Source organism: Coregonus clupeaformis, chromosome 17 (assembly GCF_020615455.1).
Source record: "Coregonus clupeaformis isolate EN_2021a chromosome 17, ASM2061545v1, whole genome shotgun sequence".
In the NCBI taxonomy this organism is placed as follows: Eukaryota; Metazoa; Chordata; class Actinopteri; order Salmoniformes; family Salmonidae; genus Coregonus; species Coregonus clupeaformis.
Genome location: NC_059208.1, coordinates 60175685 through 60188754, shown reverse-complemented (window position 1 = coordinate 60188754; position 13070 = coordinate 60175685).

Genomic DNA, 13070 nt, shown 5'->3' with positions numbered 1-13070 from the left:
TGATTAGTTCCTGTACAACCAGTAGATGACATCTGATTAGTTCCTGTACAACCAGTAGATGACATCTGATTAGTTCCTGTACAAGCTCAAACTCAAAACATATTGTGATCTCATTTACTGATGTGGACATGTTATCCTGGTCAACAGTTTTGCATATCGTCATGGGATCTGTTCTGGACACACTGGTCTCTCACTGGTCCGGTCTCTTAGGGCACTGCTTAAATCATCCCTCTCTAATTTGTTATTGAGTACGGTTACATGCACGCAATAATGTGATTATTGTGAATAGTCAGATTAATATAATAGTTCGTTAAATGTTAAGAACAATTTCCCTAATAATCCTGTTTACATTGACACCTCTGAAATCAGGCTGCCTGATGGGACTGCAGAAAATCGGCAGTCAAAATAAACGTTCTCCCACGTCGACCAGTGACCATGCTATGCTTGGGAAGCCTATTTGATTCTGAGTTCGGACATATAGCGTTTGTATGTGAAAACTATTTCTAAGCTGCATACTTTCAGTTTTTCCGAACTCACTTCACTCGTACTTAAGAGGGAGGCTTTCACTGCTGGTGCTGGCACTGACACACATGCGCAGATCAAATACAGCGCTGGAACGCCGATTTAAGATGTTCACGTGTCCTAATAATTCTAAAGATTGCTCAGAAAATCAGCGTATGCTTACTTCGATTTTGACCTTACGCCCGATTAAGATAAGCAGAGTAATGTGTTTACAAGCTTTTTCCATACTCTGTCTTTCCATATTCAGTTTCATATCTAATTATTAGTGTGCATGTAAACATACTCAATGTTTCTAATGTTTTTTTGGTTTTTTGTTGGCCACACTGACAAACTTCCAAAACGAAAAATATTTCTACAAATGTTGTTAATATTGTTAGCATTGCATGGTACGTTTGATTAACCGAATTTCAGTTCAGTCAAATTTGTCACATGCTTTCTTGGGGACATTGTACACACACACACAAAATAATGACATGAAGGATTTCTATAAGCAGTCTCTGTACCTTTTATTTTGTGACCAGGACGAATATCATTGAGACCAAACATGCCCCTTTAAGATGGAGACTGTCATACAGTAAACACTCTTTATTGGTTCTGTAGACACTGGCCATTGGAACCTGGTTCTGTAGACACTGGCCATTGGAACCTGGTTCTGTAGACACTGGCCATTGGAACCTGGTTCTGTAGACACTGGCCATTGGAACCTGGTTCTGTAGAGACTGGCCATTGGAACCTGGTTCTGTAGACACTGGCCATTGGAACCTGGTTCTGTAGACACTGGCCATTGGAACCTGGTTCTGTAGACACTGGCCATTGGAACCTGGTTCTGTAGAGACTGGCCATTGGAACCTGGCTCTGTAGACACTGGCCATTGGAACCTGGTTCTGTAGAGACTGGCCATTGGAACCTGGTTCTGTAGACACTGGCCATTGGAACCTGGTTCTGTAGACACTGGCCATTGGAACCTGGTTCTGTAGACACTGGCCATTGGAACCTGGTTCTGTAGAGACTGGCCATTGGAACCTGGTTCTGTAGACACTGGCCATTGGAACCTGGTTCTGTAGACACTGGCCATTGGAACCTGGTTCTGTAGACACTGGCCATTGGAACCTGGTTCTGTAGAGACTGGCCATTGGAACCTGGTTCAGTAGACACTGGCCATTGGAACCTGGTTCTGTAGACACTGGCCATTGGAACCTGGTTCTGTAGACACTGGCCATTGGAACCTGGTTCTGTAGACACTGGCCATTGGAACCTGGTTCTGTAGACACTGGCCATTGGAACCTGGTTCTGTAGACACTGGCCATTGGAACCTGGTTCTGTAGACACTGGCCATTGGAACCTGGTTCTGTAGACACTGGCCATTGGAACCTGGTTCTGTAGACACTGGCCATTGGAACCTGCTGTGGAGAGACACAGACAAAGACATTCCGGAACACTTTAAACTCTGTTCGAGAATAGCATTTGAAATTCTTATCAAATTTCTTATCCCACAGTTTTGTCAGCACTTTACCGTTATTTGATTTTTGATTTTTTTAGAGAAACAAAAAAACGAAGTGTTGATTGTTGTATTTAGTCAGGGCTATGGAGCACTTCTTCTCTGTATCAGTGAGTGATGTACGGTCATGTTTATGAAGTAATTTTAAATGTACTCTATTCATATCTATTTTGTGGACAGCTGGCATGATGTATCTGTATTTGCAAGTTTTCTTCAACAAAATGCATGACTGACTGCTGATAGAAACAATCATATGTTTATTGGAAAGAAGAGAGGAATGAAGAAAAAAAGATGAAGTATTTATTAAAACTAAACTTATATTGAAATTGTATAACTGTATAAATGAGAACAAGAAGAACCCTGTTCACAGCTGGATCTTAAGTCCTATTGAGCTATGGAAAATTAGCTATTGATATTTTGTGATTGGGAACTTGTATGATGTTCTATTTGTCCAATAACTATATGTTGAGTAGCTAGTAGCTACACAATGTTAACAACATAACTTGATAATTTGAGGTTTAAAAAGAGGAAGAGTGTGAATGCATGAACATGTATGTATACCCCAATGTATAGATACTGTACAATTTCAAAGAACAGTGCCTTGCAAAAGTATTAAGCCCCCTTCGCGTTTTTCTTATTTTGTTGCATTACAACCTGTAATTTAAAATTGATTTTTATTTGGATTTCATGTAATGGACATAAACAAAATAGTCCAAATTGGTTAAGTGAAATTAAAAAAATAACTTGTTTAAAAGAATTCTACAAAATAAATAACGGAAAAGTGGTGCGTGCCTATGTATTCACCCCCTTTGCTATGAAGCCCCTAAATAAGATCTGGTGCAACCAATTACCTTCAGGAGTCACATAATTTGTTAAATAAAGTCCACCCCTGTGTTCAATCTAAGTGTTACATGATCTGTCACATGATCTAAGTATATATACACCTGTTCTGAAAGGCCCCAGAGTCTGCAACACCACTAAGCAAGGGGCACCACCAAGCAAGCGGCACCATGAAGACCAAGGAGCTCTCCAAATAGGTCAGGGACAAAGTTGTGGAGAAGTACAGATCAGGGTTGGGTTATAAAAAAATATCCTAATCTTTGAACATCCCACGGAGCACCATTAAATCCATTATTAAAACATTTAAAGAATATGGCACCACAACAAACCTGCCAAGAGAGGGCCGCCCACCAAAACTCACGGACCAGGCAAGGAGGGCATTAATCAGAGAGGCAACAAAGAGACCAAAGATAACCCTGAAGGAGCTGCAAAGGACCACTTTAAGCCGTACACTCCACAGAGCTGGACTTTATGGAAGAGTCACCAGAAAAAAGCCATTGCTTAAAGAAAAAAATAAGCAAACACGTTTGGTGTTCGCCAAAAGGCATGTGGGAGACTCCCCAAACATATGGAAGAAGGTACTCTGGTCAGATGAGACTAAAATTGAGCTTTCTGGCCATCAAGGAAAACGCTATGTCTGGCGCAAACCCAACACCTCTCATCACCCCGAGAACACCATCCCCACAGTGAAGCATGGTGGTGGCAGCATCATGCTGTGTGGATGTTTTTCATCGGCAGGGACTGGGAAACTGGTCAGAATTGAAGAAATGATGGATGGCGCTAAATACAGAGAAATTCTTGAGGGAAACCTGTTTCAGTCTTCCAGATATTTGAGACTGGGACGGAGGTTCACCTTCCAGCAGGACAATGACCCTAAGCATACTGCTAAAGCAACACATGAGTGGTTTAAGGGGAAACATTTAAATGTCTTGGAATGGCCTAGTCAAAGCTCAGACCTCAATCCGATTGAGAATCTGTGGTATGACTTAAAGATTGCTGTACACCAGCGGAACCCATCCAACTTGAAGGAGCTGGAGCAGTTTTGCCTTGAAGAATGGGTAAAAATCCCAGTGACTAGATGTGCCAAGCTTATAGAGACATACCCCAAGATACTTGAGCTGTAATTGCTGCAAAAGGTGGCTCTACAAAGTATTGAGTTTGGGGGGGTGAATAGTTATGCAGGCTCAAGTTTTCTGTTATTATGTCTTATTTCTTGTTTGTTTCACCCCCAAAAAATATTTTGCATCTTCAAAGTGGTAGGCATGTTATGTAAATCAAATGATACAAACCCCCCCCAAAAAAATCTATTTCAATTCCAGGTTGTAAGGCAACAAAATAGGAAAAAATGCCAAGGTGGGTGAATACTTCCGCAAGCCACTGTATATAAGGTGTTTTCCAAATGTGTCTAAATATACGCCATTCTTGGTACCAAACGGTGACAGGGCAGTGTTGACATATTGCTTTCCTCCAAAAGTATAGTAGTGATTTTGTCTTTGCTTGAACTATGTGATGTTTATTAAGTCAAAGGTCAGAAAGAAGGGTCAAAGGTCATATGCTAGCTATTGAAAAACGTGTAGTTATTTGTTATTAGGTCACCTGTAAACTCTACTAGAGTTGTGGCACAATTACCTGATAGTAGAAAACCCAAGCATTGATATATGCTGAGTTGCAGACATGGTCAGACACTGTTACATTGGTTTGCTTTACTTTACAGTCAACTATTTACCTGGTATGTTTACATGGTCAAATGTTGGGTTTATTTGGTACCAGTAACACCAATGTTTAGAATGATTTTAATGATTAAATACCATGCAGAAAAACTGGTTTAACAGAAAGCATCAAGACTGTTAAAGGGAAACAACAGGACTGTTAGGTGAAAGCAACAGGACTGTTAGGTGAAAGCAACAGGACTGTTAGGTGAAGTAAAGCACCAAGACTGTTAAAGTAAAGCAACATGACTGTAAAGTGAAGCAACAGGACTGTAAAGTGAAGCACCAAGACTGTAAAGTGAAACCCCAAGACTGTAAAGTGAAGTACCAAGACTGTAAAGTGAAGCACCAAGACTGTAAAGTGAAGCAACAGGACTGTAAAGTGAAGCACCAAGACTGTAAAGTGAAGCAACAGGACTGTAAAGTGAAGCAACATGACTGTAAAGTGAAGCAACAGGACTGTAAAGTGAAGCAACAGGACTGTTAAAGTAAAGCAACAGGACTGTAAAGTGAAGCAACAGGACTGTAAAGTGAAGCACCAAGACTGTTAAAGTGAAGCAACAGGACTGTAAAGGAAAGTGTTTTATGTATCAGGTAGAGAAGCTCTGCTGAAAGAAGATGATGGCCTTTGTGAGTGAGTGAGTGGAGCTGGGTGACGCCATGACCTGAGTCCTCGTCAGAAGGATGACCCTGGCACACCCCCCAGATGGATTGATGGAGTAGGGTGAAGTTGTCCCTAGACACTGATTTTGATTCAGTTTATCATTTCCCCCATTAATGGTTAAGGTTAGGATTGGGGGTATGGGAAGCTGATCCTGGATCTGTGCCTAGGGGAAACCTCACCCCGGAGCTGGATGGATGGTTGGAGAGTGTTGGTGCCTTCATGCAAGCAGAAAAGGATTGCCAGCACAGGGTTTGATCAGAGTGATTTAGCGAGAAGAAGCATGTGTGTGAGTGTGTGAAAGACTAAAGAGAGGCTGACAATCAGAAAGGGAGAAAGTGGATGGAATTACAGGTAGTTTGCTCGTATTCTCGTGCACGGCTGGCATGTGACGGAATGTTGATGCACCTGAACAGGGAGGTGGAATGAACGGGGTATATTGACTATTTGCAGCTATGCTTTGTCAATGTTGAAGAGCCAGATATGTTATCCTGTGTCTGTTTGGCCACACTTTTAAGATACTACACAATGGACATTGACGATGTCTCCTGTCGTGGTTAAATACGAGACATTTTTATAGAGATGATTTCATTGTTTCGTTTTTTTGTTGTTGCTTGAAATGTAACCGTCCACAAGCTTTGCACTCCTGTGGGATGTTCACTTAGACACGTTCTATATCTTTTCTCAGTGTTTTGAGAGACTTTCTTCATTCAACTGTTTTATATAATGTCTGAAACCAACTACAAATGTATTGTCTTTTGATGAGTATTATACTGAAATTTTATTTTATTTTTGTAACGAGGGGAGAAGAGGAATTTTAGAGGAATTAGTTATGGAGTCACGACTGCAAGGTGACGATGGGAAACGTGTCTTTAGATTCTCGTTATAAATGAGGGCTTGTCCAGTTTACAGTGGCCTTATTTTCTTTAGGAGACGTTGCTCAGCTTTTGTAGCATTGGTACACGGCTGAAAGTTTCAACAAAACAAGTTAAAAAAAAAAAAGTTAACAAACAAAGTATTTCGCTTGAAATACTGTACTGAAGTATCTCTCTGTAAATGTATAGTTTTCTGAATGTATTTCTTAATCATTACACCATATTGAAGTGTAGATTTTTTGTTGTTTGTTTGGTACTGTTTCATTGCAGTCTTTTCTCCAGGCGGACTCACCTGTATTGGTTTATATATTATTATTATTATTATTATTATTATTATTATTATTATTATTATTATTATTATTATTATTATTATTATTATTATTATTATTATTATTATTATTATAGGCTCTATGGTTTGACCTTTAAACTAGGCATGAATAAGACACATGATGTGGTGAAATGGAATGATTTATTTAAATGTTGAATTTAGATTATATCTGATCCCCTGAATCAACCAATGTATTCATTAAGCTGAATTAACCATTTTATTTCTGGAAGCTGATAATACGTGTGCTTTAATACACATTTGTACTTTAGGAAACTTTAAAAATTTTACCGCATGGTTACTTTGAAGAATTTATTGTATTTAGTCTTAATGATATAACGACATGATGATGATAATGATGATATGAATTTAGAAATGCAGCGCCTTCAGTAAGTATTCATACCCCTTTGCGTATTCTACATTTTGTTGTGTTTACAGCCTGAATAAACTAGTTTTTTCTCACCCTTCTACATACAATGCCCCATAATGGCAAAGTGAAAACATGTTTTTAGAAATGTTTTCAAATGTATTGAAAATGAAATACAGAAATATCGCATTTACATAAGTATTCACACCCCTGAGTCAATACATATTAGAATCCCCTTTGGCATTGATTACAGCTGTGAGTCTTTCTGGGTAAGTCTCTAAGAGCTTTGCACACCCGGATTGTATAATGTGTGCTAATTATTCTTTAGAAAATTATTCAAACTCTGTCAAGTTGGTTGTTGATCATTGCTAGACAGCCATTTTCAAGTCTTGCCATATATTTTCATTTCCGATTTAAGTCAAAACTGTAACTAGGCCACTCAGATACATTCAATGTCGTCTTGGTAAGCAACTCCAGTGTATATTTGGCTTTGTGTTTTAGGTTATTGTCCTGCTGAAAGGTGCGTTTGTCTCCAAGTGTCTGTTGGAAAGCAGACTGAACCAGGTTTTTCTCTAGGATTTTGCCTGTGCTTAGCTCTATTCTGTTAATTTTTTTCCAAAAAAAATCTCCCTAGTCTTTGCCGATGACAAGCATACCCATAACATGATGCAGCCATTATGGGGTATTGTGTGTTGGCCAGTGACACAAAATCTAAATGTAATCCATTTTAAATGCAGGCTGTAACACAACACAATGTAAGAAAAGTCAAGGTTGTGTGAATACTTTCTGAAGGCACTCAGCACTGTGTCATGGGAAATCTGTGAAATGCAAGAAATATGAACAATTGTATCTGATGTAGCATGAATTTAGCCTTCCGTCCTACTGATATAGTTTCTTCTTCTGGCAATAATAAAGTATGTTCTTGTGTCGGAGGACTTAGCTATGTCGGTAAGGCCTTGACTAGTAGGGCCGGCCTCAGGTCCCCTACCTCTGACTGTTTTCTATTGCACTACCATGAGGACAAACATCACTACAAGAGTTTGAACGGCGGGGGGGGGGGGTACCCTGGAGTGCTGGGCTCTCCTTTCACAAATCAGGACAACGCCATAAATGTTAACGTAGACGCTGCCGTAGTGTTGAAGAACGAAACACTGGACTAGTCCATTATTTTGAGAGTAGCCCTATGTAATTCAAACTCTGATAACATCTAGTTCAGCAGAATCGTATCGAATAGACAGAGCTTAGCACCATTGACTCCCAAAGCACTCAACCCCACATGATCCATGAGCAAAATCAAAGAAACAAAACAGTCTGCTTGTCAATGTAGCAACCGTCATCAAGGATAAGAATATTGTGTTTCATTTCGTTTTTTTTCCTCTCCAAGCCCACAGAGCAAACTGCTGCTGTAAATGCTGTTTGTCAACATTATGTCACATTTGCTAATCGTTGTTAATCACAGCACAAGTTCCTGAGCAGCCATTTTGTCTGTAAACGTCTGACTGTCTGTCACAAAACACAAATGAGAATCTCACAAAGCCATGTTAGCTTCCCCCTTAACGACGACCTTCATATGACCATCCCCAGCCAGGGAGCAACGCCTCATCTCAAACATGCAGCAATGTAATGCGGAGAAATATTGGAAAAATGTCACAGCAACGTTAATGTTTCTGATAATCTTTTGGTTATTTAGAATATCTAGATTTAAATGCTGCAGCCACACTTATTCACACACATATGAAAAATGTATGCACTCACTAACTGTAAGTCGCTCTGGATAAGAGCGTCTGCTAAATGACTAAAATGTAAACATAAATGTGTGTTGCCCTGCTATCAACTGTAAAGATAGATCCCTAGGTAACATGGTGTGACTTGATCAACAATTGATCAACGAGGCTTTTGGCCAATAGTGTAGTCTTATTAGGTTAATTGGGTTCTAAGGCTGGTGTTGGTAAATGAAGAACTGTCTTTACTTACTGGTGTGGACCGTCGTCTTGACTCCATGAGACATCAAAAGACTAAGTTTGAAAGAGCAAAGCGTTGCAGATTGTCTGATTTGAAGGATGGCAAAGACAAGGATCTGTAATTTTATACCTCAGCTTTGTAAATGTTTTCTATGTGCAGTATTTGATAATGTAAAACTGGTATTTTTGTGGTTTGTATGCTGCAGAATTGATTACTTATTGTGCACGTAGTTTTGTAAGAAAATATTACCAAAAAATAAAATGAATAATACAAAAAAAGGTTTTGGGGATTCAGAAGCCTGTATTTGCATGTCCCTTTAACATCTGGACACAAAGTCAATAAAGTTTGATTTGAATCACTACTTTCTCTGCCCATGATGTCATTGTGTAAGTGATTTCAACTTCCAGGACGTATCGAGGGTGGAGAGAAATATGAATATGAAAATACAGTATTTCAACAAAACATTTTTATTACTTTATTGCTTACTTCTACTAAATATATTTCACAATTTAGATACACAAACAGATGTTTGTCTGAAAATGAAAGAAGCAGATGGAACATAACTAATATACATATTATTCATATAGATTAAGACAAAATATACAGAAAAAAGTTTGTTTGATGATCAAGAAAATACACTGTAACATCCTTATTGACATTTACATTCATTGTGTTTGCTGATATTTTACAAATAAAATCAAATACAAGCAATAAAGGAAAATATATTTCAAGCATACCTAAAGTTTCTCTCACAATGTTTAAAACTGAAGAGGTGTCGTATTGCTATTGACCAAGACACCTATAGAAGGTGATGTCCTCAACTATGGCTGAGATGGCATCTCAATGCTTTTTTTTTTACAGTTTCACTGCATTCCTTTGCAACATCTCTACGGATGAATCAGCTATTGCCTGGACAGTGTTGACCTAAGACAAGGCTACCCAACCATGTTCATGGAGTGCTATTCCTCTGTAGGAATATGTCCAAAGCTAATTTATCACACCTGATTCTACTTACTGCCTGCTCATTGATAGATTAATTTGTATTTTAAGAATAATGACTAAAGGCATTCACCCCAAATACAGTATAAATGTGTGAACGGTGTTAGAGTTATAATGTAGTGTCAACCCACTAACAGAGGGGGGCGGGACTAAACATTCCAGGGTGAAGGGGACTGAGAAAACGGGTTAAAAAAAAGCCTCGTAAAGGTGGGCGGAGCAATGTGCCTTTGTGTGTCAAGGGGTATAAAGCTGTACGTATGTTTTTTGGCGCCAGAGCTCTCCATGATTAAAAATACAGATCATTCTTGTTGGTTGTGGACCTTGAATCATTTATGATTAAAACCAGAGCCTTACAACCCCTGGTAATGATTCAAGCTTAGGTTGAATTAGAGATAGAAATTCTCATGACACTCACCAAGACCTTAACTAGCTACATCAGGTATGTTAGGTTAGGGTTGGAGCAAAAACCTACAGGAGGGCAACGCTCCAGGAACAGGGTTGGGCAGCCCTGATCTAAGACGGCCGTTTTATAACCTCTAAACGTATCCACTCACACTCTTCAGGATCGCTCTGTACGAGCTGCATCGAATAAATATAACCACCATCTCTCTCTCTCTCTCTCTCTCTCTCTCTCTCTCTCTCTCTCTCTCTCTCTCTCTCTCTCTCTCTCTCTCTCTCTCTCTCTCTCTCTCTCTCTCTCTCTCTCTCTCTCTCTCTCTCTCTCTCTCTCTCTCTCTCTCTCTCTCTCTCTCACGTTGGCAACATAATATTAATAACTAGGCCACATGCTGTACTCCCTATTGAAACCGGTGTATCTCACCTCGTACCAACATCGAATGTGGTCCTTCAGAATATGGAAAAACATGTATTTGTGAATTAACTATTTACATTATTACCTCATCATGCATTTATAATAATCATAATAATAGCCTAGTAATAACAATAATAAACCGATACAACTTGTTTTTATTTGTGTGTGTGAGTAAACAGACCTGGGGGTGGGGCTTTCACTAAAAAAGGAATGATTGGCATGTACCCAGAGGCCAATCGCTGATATTCTCATATGTTTCACAGAATAGTAAAACACAACAAATGTCCGCTGTCCGGAACGAAAACCTTTAAGGCTCCAATAGCTTTTCAACAGGTCGAACTGTGTCCCAAATGGCACCCTATCCCCTAGTGCACTACTTTTGATGGCTATGGTCAAAAGTAGTGCACTTGGAAGGGAATAGCGTGCCAATTGGGATGCTGATATTAACAGCTCTGATATTGGTGGACTGAGAACGTGAGTAGTCCTAGAGCTCTGATATTGGTGGACTGAGACCATGAGTAGTCCTAGAGCTCTGATATTGGTGGACTGAGACCATGAGTAGTCCTAGAGCTCTGATATTGGTGGACTGAGACCATGAGTAGTCCTAGAGCTCTGATATTGGTGGACTGAGAACATGAGTAGTCCTAGAGCTCTGATATTGGTGGACTGAGACCATGAGTAGTCCTAGAGCTCTGATATTGGTGGACTGAGAACATGAGTAGTCCTAGAGCTCTGATATTGGTGGACTGAGAACATGATTAGTCCTAGAGCTCTGATATTGGTGGACTGAGAACATGAGTAGTCCTAGAGCTCTGATATTGGTGGACTGAGACCATGAGTAGTCCTAGAGCTCTGATATTGGTGGACTGAGACCATGAGTAGTCCTAGAGCTCTGATATTAGTGGACTGAGAACATGAGTAGTCCTAGAGCTCTGATATTGGTGGACTGAGACCATGAGTAGTCCTAGAGCTCTGATATTGGTGGACTGAGACCATGAGTAGTCCTAAAGCTCTGATATTGGTGGACTGAGAACATGAGTAGTCCTAGAGCTCTGCCACCCGTCCCGAGCCCGACGGGACCCAACATCACACATTGGGTTAGGGCTCAGAGCGCCATGAGCAGAAGCGCATGCAGAGCGAGCTGAGCGCAGGGAGCGAGTGACAGACAGAGAGGAGCAGCTAATGGGATTTACTAACGGAGGAAGTTATTTCTGATTTCGGGCTTCGGGCAGGGCCAGGCCTAAAATCGGGCCTGGGTAGGGCCTGAATGTCACGGGCATAGGTAGAGCTCTGGTTTAAAATTCATGCCCGTGTAGGGCTCTAAGTAGCCCTACGGAAACTGAAATACATTCAGACACAGTCGTAGAACATTCAAAGACTTACATTCATTGACAGGCAGTCAGAGAACAGCCAAATACTTAGATTCATCGACAATAACACTGATGGTATAGTCATACACAGACACCCGGAATACATTCATAGGAACAACATAGTCAATGACATTGACAGACATTATTTTAGATTGAACTAGCTACAGGTGGTGGTCCGAGAGTGAAGAGGACAGTACCCATCCAGAGAGATTCAGTGCAGCGTCGGGCTCAGTTCAATTCTCAGTTCAGGGTTTGGAATTTTGTACGTTTTCAATTTCAATTCAAACCTTGAATTGTTCAATGCTTGAATTTGTATTCTATGAGAATTCTTAATTTCATGAATCGACGGAACTGACCCCTTACCAACCTCAGAGATACACATACAATCATCGTGTGGTCATTGAGACATTCCCAGAAATATGCACAAAGAGACATTCATTATACATGTATGTTCAGATAGTAGACATTCATAGATAGACATTCAGTGTCATGCAGTCTCAAATAGACATCAATCAAATGTTTTAAACCACACCCGTGTATTCTACAACAATCATACATACAACTGTCTGTGGTCATATAGGTAACGTCCTAAATGGCGCCCTACTCCCTCAATAGTGCACTACTTTTGACCAGCTCCCCGTGGGTCCTAATTAGGTGCACTAAATAGGGGGCCATTTTGGACACAGACATATTCTCAATCCTCACAATGACCTAGATTCACAGTTAGGGGCCTTCCAGAAAGCAGGATTAAGTTAGCCAGCTAACTTTGACAAAACATTCAGACATATCTCTTAATTTTCGGGTAAATTTTCTGGTTTTCTGGTTAATTTTGAAAAGCTAAACTTGAATACGTGTCGTTGGTTGTCAGTCATTTTGCACCCATGCTAATTTCAACTCTATATAAAAAATAATAATAATGCAAAGTCATTTCAGAATATTTAGGACAGTTCAGGATTGCTGGCTAACTCATTGATCCTGTTTCCTGGAACAGCCCCCTGCCCTCAAGCCTTTATTTTTCTCCAATCTTCCCTCCTTCTCTCCCTTATATACAGTACGGCCTTCAGTTGTATGTCGTATTGAGGACGTAGCCTGGGTTGCAAAATTCCAGTAACTTTCCCAAAAATTCCCAGA